At 42.8% G+C, this 20,152-nt stretch overlaps 1 protein-coding gene across 2 annotated transcripts in view; it reads right to left on the bottom strand.

The window, feature by feature from the left end:
• The window catches only part of COLEC11 (collectin subfamily member 11), a 38,728-nt gene extending 22,954 nt beyond the window's left edge, over window positions 1-15,774 (bottom strand). For both annotated transcript variants that reach the window (XM_082049966.1, XM_082049967.1), the window contains exon 1: window positions 15,596-15,774. The gene's annotated coding sequence lies outside the window, so the exon portion shown is untranslated. The remainder of the gene's footprint in view (window positions 1-15,595) is intronic.
• Between the last annotated feature and the right edge of the window lie 4,378 nt (window positions 15,775-20,152).

Genomic DNA, 20,152 nt, shown 5'->3' with positions numbered 1-20,152 from the left:
TCCAAGTGAAATGGCTTGCTTGATATTAGGCTCTGAAGAGATCTCTCAGAAAATAACAGTACAGAAATGGAGTTTGTGTGGAAGGACCATCGAAAGTCAATATTTAGGGAGTCTGTAGAAATACTCTTTGACAAAAGTGTTATTTATGTACTTCTGATATGCTTTTCCAGTCTTTCTGTCACCAAGGCTCCGGACTACACAAACAAGCTGGAAGTCATATGAGGGTTTCAAAAGAAAGTCATATATCATATATCATATTTTATAGCCATGATACAGACATGTGCATTTTACATCTAAAGCAAGAAGATTGGGTTATATTACTCTTCATGCCCTATTTCCTCCAAAAATAAGCCAAGTAAGATTAGGCACAGGTGTGGGGTCCAGTGGGGCCAGTAAGTGGGTCTGTGTCTCTCAACATGCTGGGGGTCTAGAAGGGTGGATCTGTTATTTTGGTGATGGCCTGAAGGATTAAGTGCACTTCAGCAGGGACAGGAGATTAAGGAGCTTCGGGGTGAGAATAAGCTGTTAAAGCAGATACCAAAACATAACGGAAGGAGCAAGATGGACAGACTGCCCTTTGCATGCAACAAAATTCAATTTGCCTGTACTATTAAAAAGCCTTGCTCTAATTTTAAATTCCACCATCAACTCTGATACATTTAATAAATGCCTTAGCAGTAAGACTAAGTAGATGACTTTGGAGTTCAGAGAATAAATTATCCCTCTGAATTGCTGTCTAGTATGTGCTTCCATTATCCTCTAGGAGATAAAATTAGTAGACTGCAGTGGGATGGGGTCAGATGGAAGCAGATTTTCTCTCACTCCTCATGTGGAGAGGGAATGGCATGCGTTATGGGGGAGATTGTTCTGCCTCACAACAGCCTTGTTGCACCATGTCTGTGGCAGGGCAGTGGTGCTCCACAACACACTCCCCAGTTCTCACTGATCGTCCAGGTTCAGGGCACAGACTACACTATGTTGTAAGCCCCTTTTGACTCCCCAGTTTTCCTTCCAAAGGAGAGCAAAGTACAGGAGGACCACGGTTCAAAACGGTGGGGTATAAGCTTGTACCTGGGAAGAGCTCCAGGGTCAAGGGATCACTTTATATGGTCATAGTCTAATGGACTACAGTGAGGCAGGAGATCCCAGGGAAAACCATTGGTTCTGGGTAATCCTCCCATGGAGGAAGGGAAGAACAGGGACTATCTGTGGATTTTCACAGCCATGACATGCTATGCTCCTGTACCAGAAGAGGTGTGAACTACTTCATAGACAAGCTTTGTCAACTAGAAAGAAGACCCAGGAGAGTACAGACCCAAAAAAGGAAGTTTCCACCAATTTGTAATGTAACAATTTTATTTTCAAGACTTCTGTTTCAACATCCTATTACCTTTTAGTGTAGAAGGTGACAATATAGACAATCTTGGAAGATATGCATTTTGTATTCTCACCATCACTCCTGTCAGACTACTAAGTACTAATGTCATTTACAAAATCTCCTCTCCTAGCTTAGGGTGCTGGTTCTGGACAACACTCAGCCATATACAGATGCTTTTTTTTTTTTTTTTTTCCCCTTTTCAAGAGTGCTTAGTTCCCAAAATTTTGCTTATGCTACCACAACTAAGATGACTGCAGCTCATTTGTACATGTCTGAATCAGCTTTAAAATACATAGCTCAGGTATTGCACAGAAACCCAACAGAGTTACAAACCTTGGCTGCTCAAGTATTTAGGTCCTATTAAGTTTTTTCACAATTGCAGCAACATCACTCAAGGATTCTCAAGAATGCAGTCAAAATTGATTTTGCCACCCAAAGATGAGGAATCAGAGCTGGAGGAGAAGGCACATCTTAAAGGTGGACACAGAAGACAGCAGTAGTGGTGGGGGTGACGGGAAGAGTAATGGAAATTTGTACATAAAGCTTTTAGTGCAGAAGCAATAATGAGCCCAGCTCCCAAGGGCTCTGACAGACAAAACTGGCAGGAAAATGTTTGCTGTTACTGTCCTCTGCTATGTTGGGCTGCTGCCTGCTTGGTCCATGCACAGGACAGACCAGGTCAGGCCACTGGCCAGTTTACAGCTATTTTCTAAGGTTATACAAACTATTTGACCACAGTCTTCTATAGATTTGAAGTATCAGATCTCTGTGATATCTTCTCCCAAATATCCTCATGTGCATCCCAAACAAATCACTTCACATACATTAAGCTTGAATCTGGCCACATCTCCCAGAAGGAGATTCCTAACGTCAGCATACAAGGCACTGTCTCTTGGTGTACTTTGTGACCTAGAGGAGCTCACAGTATCCACAGTGGATGGTTCTGTCTCTTTTTGCCAAGTCCATGGTTCACAGTAGTCAGTGAGAAAAAGAGGGAGCAACAGAAACTAGCCAAGAGGAAAGGCTGAGGAGAAGGGTGTTTCTCCAGATCTTCCTTTCCAAGGCTTTTAGGGCCAGACTTGTCACTAGAACAATTGGTGCTGGTGGACTGGGAAGTGAAGGGGTTCATTGCAAGAACAGGCTTCTCGATGCCAAGTTAGATATGAACTCTTCCCTATGTGGGAAAGCACTGAGTTGTTGCATCAGCCAGTCAGGAGGACGTGGCAGAGACTCAGGCCTGGAAGTCTCTTCCAGAAACCTGAATGTAGGTGTTTAACCTTCAGCAGTGGTCAGCTTTGAGGAACAGGGAGTGAGACCATCCTGAATGACAACCGCATTGATGCTCTGTGGGCTGAGCAGACAGACACGGGTCCTGCCTGCCTTGGCCTGCAGCTCCCACCCCACAGCCCAGGAGAGCACCTGGCCACCAGCCTGCAGGACACCGCAGGCAAGGCACACCACCTTTTCAGTGTAGCAGGGGCACTTCAGGATCCAGAAGATCAGACAAAGAGGCTTTCAAGCCAAGTGGTTCAGATACACAGCTGAAATCCTGGAAATGAGGCAGTTTCAGCACCCAGCTGAGCACCCAGCAGGCTGATGATAAGGACTCTCAACAGATAAGTCAGAAATGGGAATGAAATGGCCTGAGACAGAAGAAGGAATTGAAATTAGGAAGGTGCTCCAGTCTCTGCATTAGTGAAAAAAGAGGCAGCATCACCTCCTCTGGCTGCATTTTATGAGGTTTTAGATGTATCCAGACTACAACTGAAAGATCAAAGCCTCCAGGTACTTTAAATATTAATCTGCCTTTGCAAACTCCTACACAGCTCAGAGATGAGACAGGTATCCAGCAGCAGAGAACTGTCAGGGCTGCTGGTGGTTCTGTTCAGCAGCCAGATATGAAGGATTTTCTGGGGAAAACAACACTTTCAATGAAGCTTCTACACATTCCCCCTACCTGCTGCTGCAGGGCTTACAAGCCTCAGAGACCCAGGGGATACATCTCAACCTACCTCGACTCACAGAGAAAAGGGACTCGTTCTGCAAAACAGAGCTGCTTAGTGTCAGTCAGGTCACAACACCTGGACCCACAACAAATACTTGGGAAACTACCCTGGTCTGAGAAGAACCACTAACAGAGGAAAACTCTGAAGAGTTTGCAGATTAAATATTTCAGAGAGTCTGCAGATGCAGTGAAGGGACACAGTAGTAGTAGAAATCAAACCAAAAGCACTTTGGATATCACTTTCTCCACCTTTTCCTGCTTTAAGAAAGAAACCTTCTCTTCTGCAGCTAAAATTGCCTTATATGATTGTGGCAGGATGCAACCCCCCCTCTCTCCCCCTCCCTCCTTCAATATGGAAGGAGTAGACACATCTCCCTTTCTCTGTTATGTTTGAGGCTAAGAGCTTCTTTTGTTTGGCCCCAGAGCACCCTGGCCAGGGCCATTAGGAGAAGGAAGTGCCGAAGCGCCAGGGAGCTGCTGGGTGCCTGCGGCCAGTGTGGGTGATGTTTGGAGGCTTCAGGGGCACCCACAGCCAGGATGGGGGTGCAGAGAAGCTTCTGGAATGCCTACAGTCAGATCTGATCAGGCTATAAAAAACAGGACTCTTGTTGAGACTCCGCCCATTATCGCGGGTCTCTTGGAGCACGAGCAAGATGCTGCTGCCGAGAGCCGCCCTCCCCGGGATGGAGACTCCGCTTGCCTCGCTGCCACGGGTGTGAGTAAAATTTCTCCTCGCAGGACTGCGAGTGTATTTACACTTTCCGTGCTCAATATGAGCACGTGTAAAATTAATCCTCGCATAATCGCGGGTGTATTTTCCTCCCATGCTTCCACATAAGCACGTGTACCTTTCTGTGCACATTTGCACACGTACTTTCCGTGCTTAATACAAGCACGTGTACTTTCCGTGCACATTTGCACGTGTAACTTTCCGTGCTCAATACGAGCACGTGTATAAATTATTTCCTTGCACAATCACGAGTGTATTTTCCTCCCGTGCTTCCACATAAGCATGTGTAATATTCCGTGCACATTTGCACGTGTATTAACCCTTGCAGGATTGCGAGTGTATTATAAACTTACCCTCGCAGAATCGTGAGTGTACACTTTCCGTACTCACTACAAGTATGTGTATCTCTTTAAAATAACCCCACACTGTGTACAGGCAAGTGTGTACTCCTCCCAGACTCAGAGACAGCTCTGGAATTGTTTTGGGGGAAGCCACGTGCATGCACTCTGTGGACTGCCTGTTGTATTAGTTGCTGCCCCTTAATAATTTTCCTCAACTGATATCCGAACCTGTATTTAAGTCACTTTTGGAGTGCTAAAACCCTGTTTCTCACCAGTTTAATAAAAGTTGTTTTGGACCCTGTTGTCCCTTAAACTAACCTTGGGGTGCCTCCGTGACAATGATTGAAATAAGAATTTGATCTTCACGTATGTATTACAGCAGCACCTTTCGTTTTAAAATCCTGGAAAACTCCCTGCCTTTCTGACCTATCTTCAAGTTCTTTCAGACCCAAATTCATAAAGGCATTTAGAAAACTAAATCCCATTTAAACTGGTGTCAGCTTGTTTTTTCAAACACTGTCTTAGCCCTGCTATTTGGAATATCTTCAGCATAAGTAAAAACAATGCCAGAAAGAAACCTAGAGATGTTCGGCACTTGTAAAAGTATGAACATATTTTCGCTGTCTACACAGGGGCCAAGAGTCAAATTCTCAGCACTTATAATGGTGGCCACTCAATTAACATAAGCTGAAAGCTTTGGAGAAAAATGAGAGGGAGAGGAAGAGGAAAAGGCAGCATTTATATGGCCTTTCCTAAAAAAAAAAAAAAAAAGGCAAAACGCCTCTACTGCCATTAGGAATGGAAACATACCAGTGCAACAGCACAACAATTTCAAAACAACTTTTGAGATCTGTCAGCTTTAGGGAATCTGCCTCAGTTGCCAGGACAGAAGTTTATTAAGCCAGGCTTCAAGTGACAAGTCCTTGAGAGATCATTGGAGAATCCCCAAGGCACCACAGGCTCGCTCAAAAACGCTGGGGGACTGGCCAGGCCAGCTGGCACCCAGCACTCCTCTGGCAACCCCGCCTGCCCCCAGCTGTGGATGGGAAGCCTGGAGATCCCTTCAGCCAGCAAACACCTCGTGCATGAAGGCCCTACATGTGCCAGCAGCTGCTCCATAAGGGCTGGTGGCTTATTGCACACCATTGTTTTGGACCTAAAAGCAACAACACAGATTATTTGCCTAGTTGAATCCAAATGACTGAGAAATGCAAAAGGGAAATGATGCTCAGTGGCATTAATGCTCAGTCAGCCAACAGATATGGAGTGGCTGTTATCCTTTGTCCTACGGGACTCCTCTTTGAGCTGTTTTTATTTCACTGTAACCGAGTTATTTTCACTCTTACTATTTTTAAAACCATTCTTAATTCTCAGGGACCTGAACTGAACTATCTATATTCTGTATTGAGTGCATTCCTGGTACAGGCAGGCACACAAATCTGCAGAGCCACACAGCCACATTTGGTGGGTGATTTTCCCAAGCAGGTTTCAGTCAGCACTACAAACACATCAACAACTTTCAACAGTTTTCACTCCCTGACTTTTCAAGTCCTCGTCATCCACATCCTGACACCTCCCAGAACGATCTGGCAGCCTGTGTATCCTCAAATGCCCCGGCAAGCCTTAAGCTGCATCCTAATGCATGCAACACATGCCCAAGAACTCATGCCAGTGAAATGCCAGGCTGGGACACAGACCTCATGTTATTTCAAACATTTTGAAGAGATAAAAGCCAAAAAAAAAAAAAGTCCCATGCCTGTAAGGGGTAAGAGCAGTACCCAGTACCCAGTTCAGGTCAAGGATAGGTTTCTGGGGGAAGTGGGGAGAGGCAGAAGGGACAAGACCCCAGCGCTGTGCATGGAAGCTGCTTTTCACCCCTTGGCCCAAGGGCTGTCATCCTTCCCCAGAGAAGATGCCTTTCACACTGGAGATGAAACCTGTGTCACCGACCTCTTCTTTCTCCATTATAGCCTTGCTGATCATCCTAGCCTACATGTTTTGTGTAGCTATGGTTTTACTTTATGTAAGCATTTTCTCATTTGTCCTCACAGCTCCCTTTTGCATTACCTTGAGTAACCAAGAGTTCACCATTTAGCTGGAATATAAAAATCAGAATCAATGATAAAGCTGCCTAAGCAATGGGTGATCATTCTTGTAACATTGCAATGCTCTGAAATTAAATTCTACATGTTGATTTAAAGGTTAAGGCAACAGGCTTGAAGGATTTAAAAAATAATCCCTAAATGTTAATACCATAGAATTTTAAAAATGAGGACCATAATTGCTGTGGCTACGCGATCTCTGTGAAATCTATGGAGCATGGAGTAGCATAAAGCAGACAACACATTTCATGTCCCAATGATGCTGAAAAACACAGTGAGGTCTGCTGCAGAGGGCAAAAGAGAGATTCTAAGCTGATGGGAAGCTAACATTACCTAAAAACCTAATTGATTGGAAGTCATTGCTTAGTCCCCAAAGTACACTTAATTCTGGCTCAATAGAGCTATTTCCTCAGCTGATGTTTGTGAGGCATAAGGCACTATTAGTTCTGACTGTACAGTGCAGATGCCCTTGTCATACATAGGAATAGTAGCCTTACTTTTCATCAAGAAGCGTGTTTTTAAAAATTGAGACAAATTTCTTGCTGATGTAGCTCTGTTGAAGTCAATGAGTTTATGCCAGAATTCACTTGTTATCATCTCTGCTTCAAATATAAAATCAGGGCTTCATCAAGGGTGAAATCAAAGTAGCGCGAGAAGGGGGCAAGTATGTTTTCAAAAGCTGTAATCAGAGGGAGATGAGACCCATGTGACTATGACCAGCTCAGCCTACATACCTACGAGGTATGTAAAGTTAGGTGAGGGGAGTCCCACCATGGCTAATTAGCTAAGCTAATCTACGGGAAGGCTATCAGCAGCCTGGCTCCCGTGCTGCAGTCCCATGCTCCCCTCCCCTTCTCCGTACTGTCACCAGCCACCAGCTGATCCCATCATGAGCTAGCACGGGCTGCTACACCAGCAGAAAGCTATTCTTCTTTCTGTAACACTATTTTTCGGTTGATTTAGTTCTTTGGTCCCTGGTGAGAGTAAAATGGCCATTATTCCTGTGAAAAATGTTGCCAGCCAGGCAAAGAAATGCCCTTGGCAGCAGCTGAGATGGCCTTCGGTGAGTTACAAAACTCTGCCCTCATGTGCCAGCAGCATACAGAAAACAGAAAGATGCATAAGTGAAAGAATTAAAGGGACTAAATTCACCAGGCACAAAACCCAGCACATAATTAGAGTGGGAACATTTTAAAAGGATGAAAGATACGGCTGCAATGGAAAATTATATCCAGTGAAAGATACAGAGCATAGGAGATACAACACTACAAGGCATTTTGCAATAGCATGCAAGCTACCAAGAGTCATGGAAACGATCCAAGAGTGTTATCCTCAGATGACAAGGACATGCTTCTTAGAATGATAACTGCAATATAACAAAACACAATGGTACATAGGCATGCATGATAAAAATCTTGCATTTGAACTGGGGCAGTGTCAATGCAATTTCAACAAAAGCTCATTTTTATTCTCAAGCTGGGGATCTGCAGAGAGCAAATAACACTCTACATGTGCTCGTATGCTGAACCTTTCATACCAGCTCCCATGAACCTGGAAAAAGGAGGGAAAGAAATTATATCGGTGACACAAATACCAACAATATCTTCAGTAAAATGGACAAGCCTCAACACAAGAGAAAACTGAGCAAAAATCAAGCCTCACAGGAAATACAGCCACAAGTATTGACTGGACAAGTGAAGGGTGAACTTGATAGCAACAGTACTGTTCAATGTCCTTTCACTCCTGGAGCCCTGAAACACCTTCCCAAGTGCAGATAAAGGAAAGAAGACAAAAGGAAGGGGAACCTACCAAAGCAGGTCCCCAGATAAAATGTACATTGGGCATATAGAAACGCTTGTAGAGGCAAAATGCAATGGACAAAACCAGGTTTGTATGGATCTGATGTGACTGAGTAAAAGCACATGTGAAGCTATGTGGTTCCTGCAGATGACCAGACACGAATGACATTCTCAGAAGCATTTTTATACTAGTATGCTACAGCAGACTTTTACTGATCAGTCTATATCATTGGCAATGGTCATGATCCCACTTATAAGGAATGCCAAATGGAAGCCAGCTGAAAGAATATCTTTCAGCACTAAAACATTTCCCAGTGCAGTTCTTATACCATGACATGTACATTTGTCTTTGCCATATACAATGCACTGGTCTACAAATATTTAAAAATATTAAGAGTACAAGTGATTGCATGTAGGTTTGAATGCTTTTGACAAGCTTGTCTTATTTTGAAAAAGAAATGTGAATTCAGAAACAGAATGTGCAGAATATGATTTGCAAACAAGGGTGTTTATCTGAATTCATGTAAACTGAAGGTGCTGCTTCCCTTATCCATATGCCAAGAAGCTTCTGCTACCAAAATATTCTTGAGGATGACAATGCTTCTGAGATTTTTTTTTTTTAAATTAAAATCCTTCCATCTAACCAACTTTTTTTTAATAATGTACCTTTCTAGGGAAGAATATTACTTACTTAACATAGCTTGTTATAAGTACTGGCATCTCTACCTGTTTTGGTACTCAACAAATTCCCTAACAGTAGCAGCAGATTAATCTTTCGCACAGCTACAACATGACCAGAGGCCAGTTGTGCACAAATTAAGGAGCTGCACATTAGCCAAGCAGTGGCACTTGAACATCAATGTGTATCTGTTCAGCATTTATAGGACACTTACAGAAACAACAACTAACGCTACTGCTCTGATTATGCAGCTGCTAGTAAAAGAAAAGGCTTTTGAGGTAAAGACCACACTGACCTTGCCCTGGCTGAAATCCCGGCATCTGCCAACTGACTCAAGCAAAGGAAGAATGAACTACATACGAGCCTTGCCACAGTTATTCAGTCCTGCCAAAAAGGTACAGAGGAATCATCTCCAAACTCATCAGAAACTCCATGTATCCAACACTGTAGTTGCAACATTTAATATCATCTTCCCTAAAATCAAGGAACAATGTGAATGCAATCACATGCAAACTAAGTGTAAATGGGCAAACACATGTTTAGAGAGTTGCTTAGAAAGAGTAAAAGCAATTATGACCAAAACCAGTAACAAAGCACGTGACAGACCCTGGCATCGAGTGCCAACAGATTTGTTTTACACAAGAGGAGGCACACATGTTGTTGTAGCTGATACAGCAGCTTCCCTGGGAGGATCAAGTTGGTGTCACTTACACAAACTTGACACATGCCATCCAGAAACTAAGCTCAGTATTTGTAAGACATGGGATGCCCAGCTGGCCTCTTTTCAGATGGGAGGGTTTCCAGTTGACAGTACAACTGACTCAGCAGCTATAGAGCGTGCTCTTCTTCAACAGTGTATTAAGTTCTCATCATAGCCACAACACTGTGGAAGTAGATGTAGCAGTGGGCATGGTCTGCATAAAAATCAAGGGTCATTTAAAGCACTTCCGGTGCTTTACCTAACTCCACAAAACTTGTGAAGATAATGCAGTTGCCTCCACATATGATACATAAAGAATTTAAACTTAAATAGTCCAACCTGAATAATTCTGAAGATGTGGCACTCAAGACATGAAGATATTTAGAAACTGGTAGAAATTCTCACATTCCGCGTAAGGAGAATGTCACAAGGACTTCTTTAGACAAATCAGGTTCCTCTTTGTGATTTCCTCAACAAAACAAGCAAAGATTATCTGTGAGTGGTCTGTAAAGAAATATGCCTTGTCCTTTCAGGAACTGCCCTTGAAAATTCAAAAGAAAGAAGGTACTGAAAAAAACCCTATTATTTTTCCTTGAAGATTTAAGCTTTAGGATTATGTTCAGAATTATTTAAACAGAGTAGACATAAGGAAATAGCTATGTATGTTATCTAGGGATTTTGGACTAATTTTGAACTATTTAATTATAAATTACTGTTGTATGTTCATGCATTCATGAAGGTTTTATATAACATTTATAAGCAGACAATGACTATAGAGTGTTTGGCACTCCACAATTAAATTAAAGGCAATTCTGACATGAAGGTACTAAACAGCAAAGGAGGAAAACCTCCAATAAAGAAGTTTTTCAGCTACAGCTCATATAACAGCTCTCATTACATCCTCTCACCTCAGCTCTGCATCAGCTTTAAAATGCGAGTTCATTACACAACTAGAGGGAAACTTTGCAAATGCATCTGTGGATGCTGCTGACAGATCCACCACCCTGGAGTCTCCTCAGCACACACAAACAACAGTTCTCTTGCTCTGCAACAAGTTCTCAGTAACTGTTTTCTTTAACATTTCTTCTACATAACTCCACTAACCAGTCACCCATTATAGACCCATTTTCTCATTAAAACCCTTCTGCCAAGAGAGCTCATTGAGAAACATTTTTCTTTTCCTGTGTAATAAGGCATTTTTTGCTGTTTCCTGTGCTAGGTCTCCATTACATTCTTGTCTGATGTTTTTATTTTGATTGGCTGTAATTATCATGCCATCCAACATTGCCAGCTCCTTCAGATGTTATTTTTTTAAAGCTCTTTGGTTTAATTCCCAAACATTAGATGATCTCTTATAAATCCTTCTCTGATGACAACCATAAAATTCTACTTGTATTAAATAATGTCCTTACAAAAACTTCCAGGCTTTCTTGTCTTCCCTTGACTCCAATATAATCAGCAGCCTTTGGTGTACAAGACCCATTTAAAGAAAGAAGTGCTTGTGAAGCCTTTAAAGATGGATGCAAGATTTTTTGGTGACTCCTTTTATGAAGGTGAACGATTTATGAACCCTTCAGTCTCTGCACAGAGCCTTCTTCGGCCAGCCAAGCACTGCCTCATGTAAGCGTCATTGTCCAGCCCTCACAGCATGGAAACGAGCAGGCTGCCCCGAGCATTCAGACCAGATGGAGACCAAATTAACCCCTGATCCATGGTCTCTTGGAGGTCCATAGACTATTTCTAAGGAGTCCACTAAAGATTAATAAATGCATTACTATTATGAGCAAGGTTCAGTATCTGATAAAATCATCAGTACCATTACAGGATAATCTGGAGGGACCCACAAGTAAGCCTGAAAAAAAAAAAAATCACTCCAGCTGAACCTTAAAGTGCTATCTGTAGTATTTCATGTTGTTATTATTCAAGCTTATTCTCCAGTTAGCAACTCATACTAACCAGACCAAAACAAAATAATCACAGAGTAGGCCATACTTAAGACCAGATGGGCGCAAGGAACCTTTGCACAGCTACAGACACAGCTTCATTCATCTCTCAAAAACCAGCCAGATTTGAAGCGGTTTCTCTTTCCACTATCTTTTGCCCCCATTCTTCACCCCTAAACCTCCAGATGAGAGCTGTTTAAGCCAACACTGGTAACGCTATCAGTGAAATCTATATCTGTGGCCTCTTTCCAAGTCCAAACAAAGCACCCAAACCCTTCTCCTAACAATTCAACCACCTTAAGAGGCAGGAGGTGCCTGTGGTTTTGTCAGAAAACTTAACTTGGGTGCCTAAGCTTTTCTTTCTGTACACACTAGAGGTGGCCAACATTTTGCCTGAAGAGAGTAACTATTCCCCCTACCCAGCCCATTTCTGTCCATTAAGGAAATGCCTCCAAACTCCTTCAGTATCCCCTAAGCACGGCGTCAGCAGGAATGATAATAGAAAACACTGCTATTCCCTTCCAAAACATGGTGGGGAGATGCCTCTCTCTTGCAGACCATCTTCTTATGGGAGTGTTCATGCCAAAAGAATAGACCTCTGTGGACAGGTTAGGCTTTGTCTTTTTTCTTTCTAAAATCAAAGCTGTATCAGCATCAGAAACTGTCTTGGGAGCTGTGGACACAATCTTCAATGTTCAGTGGTCCCACTTCCAAATTACTGTGTTGGTTAGTGATGAGGACACCTTTCCAGCAGATGGGAAATGGAGGTTTGAATCAGTGCAATGAACTGGACACAGAACTCCCGCTTCCCAGGTAAGTCCTCCTGGCCAGTAGATTATTATTTGACAACTGTGTAGCAGCAGCCCATTTTTCAAAGAGAACTGTAAAAAACTGTTTTTTCAGAGCCAGTTTACAAAGTCTGCATGCCTAAAGGACAACTGGGCACGTATATTCAAGATGAGGTGCCAGCTTCTGGAGCTCACGTTCCTGCAGGCACCTGGCACGGAAAGCGGTGGATTTACCCACTCCCGCATCCAGCAGAGGGAATCCCGGAGCATCTCCTCACAAGCATTTTCCAGCCAGCTGCTGTGGCCATCACACACTTTGCTCACTGTGGTGAGGCACTTTCTTCAGCACTTAGGTCTCCTCCATTCACTCCATATAGCATGTAAACATTGTGGATTCTTGGTCTAGAGGCAGGTGTCTAACTTGCAGCATTATGAAATTATTTATTCAATACCACGTTTCATTCAGGTGCTTTATTGTTGGACTAGATAATCTTTAAAGGTCCCTGCTGACCCCAACCATTCTATGATTCAGTGTAGGAGAAAACCAATATAAACTCCTCACCATCTGTCTTATTGCTTTGTTCCGGCCTCTGGGACACCTTCTGGACCTCCTAACCAATCTTCTGATACTGTTTTGAGGAAGCAACATCCAAACAGTCACAGTGACTAAGGATCCTTGGATCCTAACAAACAAGTGAGAGATTGGTCCAGTGATGAAGAACTCAAGCAGACCACCTTCAGTTCTCTTCTTGTTTAGAAACATCTTACACAACTATAAGCAAATCAACCAGAACTATTTTTTTAAGGCACTTAGATGGGTAAGATGAGACCTTGCTGGATTTTCTAAACCACAGCTTTCTAAAGCTTCAGGCTCCTAGCAGGTTGTTTTCCATTTCACCTAAGAGTTTATCTAGCTTTCAAAATCCAGCCATGCTGCCTCACAGCTTTCAGTTCTCAATATATAAAATGGAGCATTTCTTACACAAAAGTTGGCAGAAGCACTAACAAAGTCTTAAACTTTTAAAAATACTCTCTCCCTTGCACAGGTATTTGTGTAGCTAAAACCATCAAAAGGCTTTAAGCCTTTCACTGACACATCAAACCCTTCTGAAGGGTCCCGCTCTCAAAGCCCACAAAGAGGACGGTCTATAGCTCACATGCAGGCTAGAAGGAAGTGCTCAAACTTTAAGAAGGTGCCAGCTGGTTATCAACCAGGAATCCAAGGGGCTTTTCCTACAGTGCATGCCTTAGGAGCTCAGTCTGTGACCTCTTCCACAGGACCACCTTTCCCAAAATACATCCTAACGCCCCTGTCATCGAGGGAAATTAAAATAGTGAGACCCTGACCACAGGGCTTTACGGGAAACATGGTTCAGCTGTGAAGTTCAGCCAGTAGTGAAATGCAATGCAAAGCACAAAATACACTTCCCAGGAGACACCATGAGGATATTTTTGACTAAACTCTTCTGGTTTTCAGCCAAAATACTTTGACAAAAGAACTAAGCTACCCCAGAAAGCTGACACTTTTCTTTAAAAAGCTACTTTGCCAAAAGCCTTCTGACTTCAAAAGGATTCTAGTTCAAGAGTTTTTGGACAGCCCTAAAGATGACTAAATAGAGCTTTAGAAAGAGTGTAAAATCACTCAAAAGTAATTACAAAAAACAGCCTTCAATGTAACATACAATTTATAAATCACACAATAGATTCTGCTGCTTCCACACTGCAGTTCTCTGCTGACTGTAGGACTACAGCATGTTTAAAATGATATTTTGACTACAAATTTACATTACATATTCTCTTTCCTGTATTAATTAAAATGATAATTTCATTTTAACAGATACATCTAAGAACTTTCTGAAAGACAGTCCAAACATTTATAAAATAAATACTCAACTTGGAAGTATTACTTCTTGTCTACAACTTCTGCATACCTTATTTACACTGCATCCATAGCATAATAAAATTTTAGGGATATGTCTAACAAGCTTCACAGATTTAAAAATTCTAATATCATTGTTAGAAGTGAGACCTTTAAAATCAGTGCTTGTTTTATATTCTCTGATCATTGTAATGCCTTAAATGATCATGATCATGTAAAGGATCATATAACTATGAAATTTAAAAGATCTTGGCTACAGAGAAGGAAATGGCAAGAGCTTCCTGCTAAATTGTAAAAATCTTTCAATACTCAAGGATCAAAGTTGTAGTATTTCCAGCCCAGAGGTTCCTTCTTTTTCACTGTGCACCAAGTGAAGCTGGGTATTTCTGTTCTCCGCAGTGATTTGATTTTGCTAGAAAACAATCCCCCTCCTAAATTTCACTGCCTATATTGAGCACATACATATTTATGCACAGAGGTCAGAATGGAAACTCAATGGTCCCTTTATGAAACCTGCTTTTCATATCTCACACCTAAAAAGCAGGGACATGGCCTTCTGGTTACTGAAGTACAGCTTACTCTCATATTCCAGCTCATTTATACCAAGATTTTATATCCTTACATTTCATTAAGTATTCCTGTATACTGCTTCCACCTTGATTTGTTTTTCACTGAGTTTACTTTTAATTACCCAGTGGTATAATTTTAGTTCTTGGTGGTTCTACTGTCATCTGTTTCTTTTCTGCAATGTCAGTCTTGGTCCCTTGCTTTGCAGCTGCATTAAAAGCTCTTTTTTTTTAAGTAGAAAATAGCCAGCTGCTTGGGAATAAAAGTAGAAGGATGGAGAAAAGCACTTAATATTTCCAAAATTAAACTGAGATATTATCTGTTACCAGTAACCACAACCCACTAATGAAATGCAATAAGTTTCTATTGTAGGAAAATTTAAAATTCATATACTGTTTTGTCCTTCCCTGCTCAAAGGAAAGTGAGCTCTTCCAATGGCATTTATACATTTTAAATACAAGCCCCACACTAAACAGGAATTCAGTGATCTTACCCACACGGGTGCTTCTCAACAGAAAGGTCCAACATTATCTGACAGAATCAAGCAAGTTCCCACTTTCCTTACCTTCCTGCTACGTGAGGATTGTCAGTCACATTCTGCCACTTGCAAAGCAGCCCCCTAACGCACACCCAGACTTTTTCCTCTATGGGCTTCTAAAGAGTAAAAGTACAAAAGTCTCTTACCTTACGGTTGCTGAGAAAATGGGAACTGCAGAACGGTCTGTGCCTGCAGGGATACTGCACAGATGAACCTCATTGCTGCTGTTTACAGAAGTCTGACAGTTTTTAATTTGAAAAGAGGTTGTCTTTTGCTTTTCCACAGTTCAACAAATCAGACAAAACAGTTGCAAGTGTTATCTGTAAACAGCTTCCTGTTTGAAATAGATCAGCTGTCCTGCAGGACAATAATTAGGAAAGAAGTGTGGGAAAGCTGAAGAGGTCCATGATGTAAGCTTTTTATTTTGGGAATGTACTTTTTTGGGAATGCACTCTTACTCTCCCCTCCTCCTCTCTAGCAGAGAACCCCTTTTTAACCATTTACATCTATTCAGCTCTAAGCCCTGCATTCACACTGCCCCAGCACAGCACATTTCTTGCTTTGCTTCAGCAGATATGAAAACACACAAAATGCAGCACTGAATGCGAGCATCTTATGTGGATAATTAACACACTCTCCCGTTACAGAAATTCTCTCCATTCTTGCAATGTGCCATAGCATTCTTGACTTGGTAAGTAAAACATGCAACTAGTTCAGAGCTGAGTCTTAATGCTCCACAAGAACATAAATGTTAAATTATCTGCATGGCAGGCTTCTTCATGAAATCTTGGGGCTTTTGTTTTGTTGTGTTTTTTTTGGGTTGGTTGGGGTTTTTTTTGGGGGGGTGTGTGTTTGGTTTTTTTGTGTTTGTGTTGGTTTTTTTTGTTTTTTAAACACCTTCTGATATCACTTTCTGTGCCAACAGGAGAGGGAAAAAAAGGAGACAGAAATCCTTCGCTGTAGCTTCCAAATGCTTGGACAATTCTGGTTTTCATCTTAAACAGCTAGGCTAGTCTGAGCCCTAGGTAAACCACAGTACTCCACATACACAGGAGCAGGAGAAAATTTGGGTGAGCTGATAGTGGGAAGTGGGATTTTGAGAACACCCCCCACTCTTTGTTACAGCAGTTTATACTTCAATAGATATTACTGGCTTCACTGAACTTCCAGGGCAGAGTACCGCTTATGACTAAACCAATTAATACCCTCTAATGAATAGCTAGTGTATTTGTAAGGCTGTAGCTCTGATAAGCTTCTTCAACAAAAGAGGCTCGCAAACTATCAGTCCCCACCCCACGCTCACGCCACTGGCCCCGCTCCTAGTTTCTCCAGCGAGGGTTTGAGGGGTCGTGCTGCAGACCAGAGCACCCAGTGGGACGGGAGCCTGCAGAACGCCCAGTATGTGTCCTCTCACAGAAGACCAGGATGGGAGCTGTGGCAATAGCAGGAGGTTCCCTTTCCATCTTCCACAGTCCTAAGACCAGAAAAGTATCAGAACACCAAAAAGCTATTAGACTGAGGGACTAGAGTAAGTTGTACCAAGACCGCATGCGTGTGTGTTGGCTTTTCTACCAACCTTCTGATCGGCTCTCGCAGGAGATGTAGGTCCACTATACTGAGGATTCCAGGCTGCGGTACAAGTTGGTGACACACGGTACTGATGCACCCTTCTCCTGCTCTGCTCACAACATATCGCATCCTCTCTCCCAGTCTCCCCAGCCCTGGGGTGTGCAACCTCCTACCCCACCACAGCTCCCAGTTACCCAGCCCCACAGCACCGCACACACTGAGCAGCTTTGCTGGAAAAGACAACAGAAACGGGTACTGCAGATACCAGAGCACCGCAGACAGAAGTAGTGGTGCCTCATACTTGGGAGTTGCTGTGGGCTACCTTCATAAAGGCAGACTTTTCCCAAACCACCCTGTTCCCATGGTGGGCTACCCTACCTAGCTACCCTCCCCCACCGCTGCTAGCTGCTGTATTTTAACACACACCAAATGGTCATGAAAAGAACTAATGATCACTTTCAGATTACACCAGTAAAGAAAGGACAAAATGGTAAAACGTGAACTGTTTAAGTACCACACACCTCTAAACTGAAAGTTCAGTTTTATGCATGCAAGCCCCAATAGTTCAGTGGGAGCAGAAGGCAATTGCAGGATCAGGCCCTTCCAGCACTCTGTTGGCAGCAATTTGCCAAGAGAAATGTTTGATGTAAAGAATGCAGTAAAGTGACTGCAGTCCAAGCCTTTGAAGATCATATTACGATGGCAAAGGCAACATCCATTTACATACATATCTACCCTCCCTATAAACACAGGCAAATAACTTCGAGGCCAGAAACAGAATTCAAGGGAGAAATAGAGCCATTTCAGAGAAAGTAGTAAAAAAGGTAGGATTAAACACTGGGGAAACAGAAGTGAAAAATAAACACAAATGACCAGAGTTCAAAAGGAAAGGGCAAACGCTATAAATGCAGTGAATGTGTTTTCTCTAAGAAAGGGGAAAATGAGCAAGAACATCGTTTTCTTTCACCTAAGAGAGAGAAAAGGGCACGCTCCCTTTACAGAAACACGTAAGCATCCTTCGCCCACCCAGAAAGCCAACTGGAAGCTGTGTGGCCACATGGGTGCATCATCTAAACTTGGTTGCTGTGGGCTAACTGGGGTATGGGGTGCACAGACTTCACTGGAGCAGCTCAAGCCATCACCAGGTCACAGTAACTGTTGGCTATTAAGTTCAGTTTTTCATTTTGTTAATATGCCTGTCTGAAAAAACTATTAGCAGTTTGAGAGCTAATTCACAAGTTTTTCAGCCACACTTGCTGGATGGAGAGGCAGAGCCTTCAGAGACTGGGGTTTACAGCAAGACACATGAGCTGCATCAGCTCCCTTGGCTTGACCCACAACCCAACACTCACCCAGTCTTTAAGTTCAGGTTATATACCACATTGACACAACTGTAAGTGGAAGTTGATTGAAACAGTTCAAAAAGCAACCAAAAACCTGCAGAAGAAAAGCAAATTGGTTCTAGAAGGACAAGAACAAGACTTCTAACAGAAAAAAACCCCATATTTATAAATTTCAGGAGCCTTCAGGCAAATTCTTCTACTCTTTCCACACTCACTTGGGCATTATCTCTCTATCTAGAAGAGGACTGAATATAATACCTGTGCAAAGAAACAATGGCTACTTAAAAATGAAAAGATGACAACACCCTAATGCTCTCCTTCATTTGGCAAAACATCCAATGGTATCAGCAACATTCCCAATTACATTTCCCCAGGGAATGAAAATTGCCAATACCCGAATTCCTTAATAAATCAGTATGAATTCAATTGCTGGAGCTCAGCTTATTGCAGGCTGTCACAAACGCTGTTCCAGTTGTTGAAAATAAGGGCTGCCTCGTTAACGAGCCCTCAGCAAGCCTCCCAGGGCAAACTCCTGAATGAGTTAAGGAGATGCAACGGCTCCATGACTGCTCCATGAACAGATTTGCACACCAGCACACTGTGTGCACCTCTCCCCTGCTCCCGTAATGACTTGTCTGCTTCCTTTCAGCTTCGCCTAACAGTAGTTGTTAAGCCAAGAGAATAGGAAGCAACTTTACTAAACATCAAGACGCACCTGGGAACAAACAGTCTGTGTCACTGCCGCTCTGAAGATACCCCCAGCGCCTCCCTCCTCAGCGCAGCCCTGGGGCAGCGACACTCCCGGAGCCACCCCGAGCACCCTCGGGGCAACACGCAAGATGTATCGCGGGAAAGGTCAGTGCACAAACAGCAACGCAGGTTTGACTTTGTAGCTGTGTAATCTAGCCTTCAATTCCATCCGCGGCATCGCACTAATATTTTTTTGCATAAAATTTCTGAGCAGCATTCACCACAGCAGCTGTATGGAAACTGCTTTTTCTGTTACTCCTCACCTCTAAAATTGGGATAATCTCTTCAGTGCCTGGCTTTAATTCTATCTTTGCTGCTCCAGGGGCAGATCAAAACTGAGCCAGACATGTCAGCACAATAACCAATACTGAAAAATATTAGCTATTAATCATTTAGCAACACCTAGCAGCAACCGCCCGTTGCCAAGCTTAAGAATGATTTTCCTGAAAAAAAGAAACAGTAACTGGAGAGTAGAGAAGGGGAGGGATACCTGAACTTGCAGACTGTAACAAATCCAACAAACTTTTTCCTCTTGATCACAAGACATAAATAAGATCCTTTACATGTATCTCTCTGTAGGGAACAGAGCACTAGTACAAAGAGATGTTCGTGTCACTTCTTGCTCTCAGCAGAATGCAGGTTTTTCACATGAGCAAAGCCACCTCGTTACAAAGGGGTCAACCACTCGCACTGATCAAATGCTGCAGTCAGGCCGTCTGGCAGACAGGAAAACTCACGCTCCCCCAGCGTAACCACCAGACTTTTTTGCGAGACTTCACGACTTTCTGTAATCAATATCTTATTTTTTTGTCATTCTGGTACACCTCTAGAGACCTAGAGAGCACACCTCACAAAGAGGAAAAGCTCTAGCTTTTTGGCATTGCTCTGGCTTTTAGATACCACAGAGATTCAAACTTGGGCCTCCTGCTTATAAAACAAAGGCATAGGAACAAGATTCCTTCAGTCTGTAATGCAGGAGCAGCAGGATTTCCTTTTAGCACTGCTCGTGTGAGGATCACTACATTAAAACTTGCCAGATGC

Source organism: Streptopelia decaocto (assembly GCF_964273445.1).
Source record: "Streptopelia decaocto genome assembly, chromosome: 3".
NCBI lineage: Eukaryota > Metazoa > Chordata > Aves > Columbiformes > Columbidae > Streptopelia > Streptopelia decaocto.
This window is presented reverse-complemented; position numbering and strand designations above follow the sequence as displayed.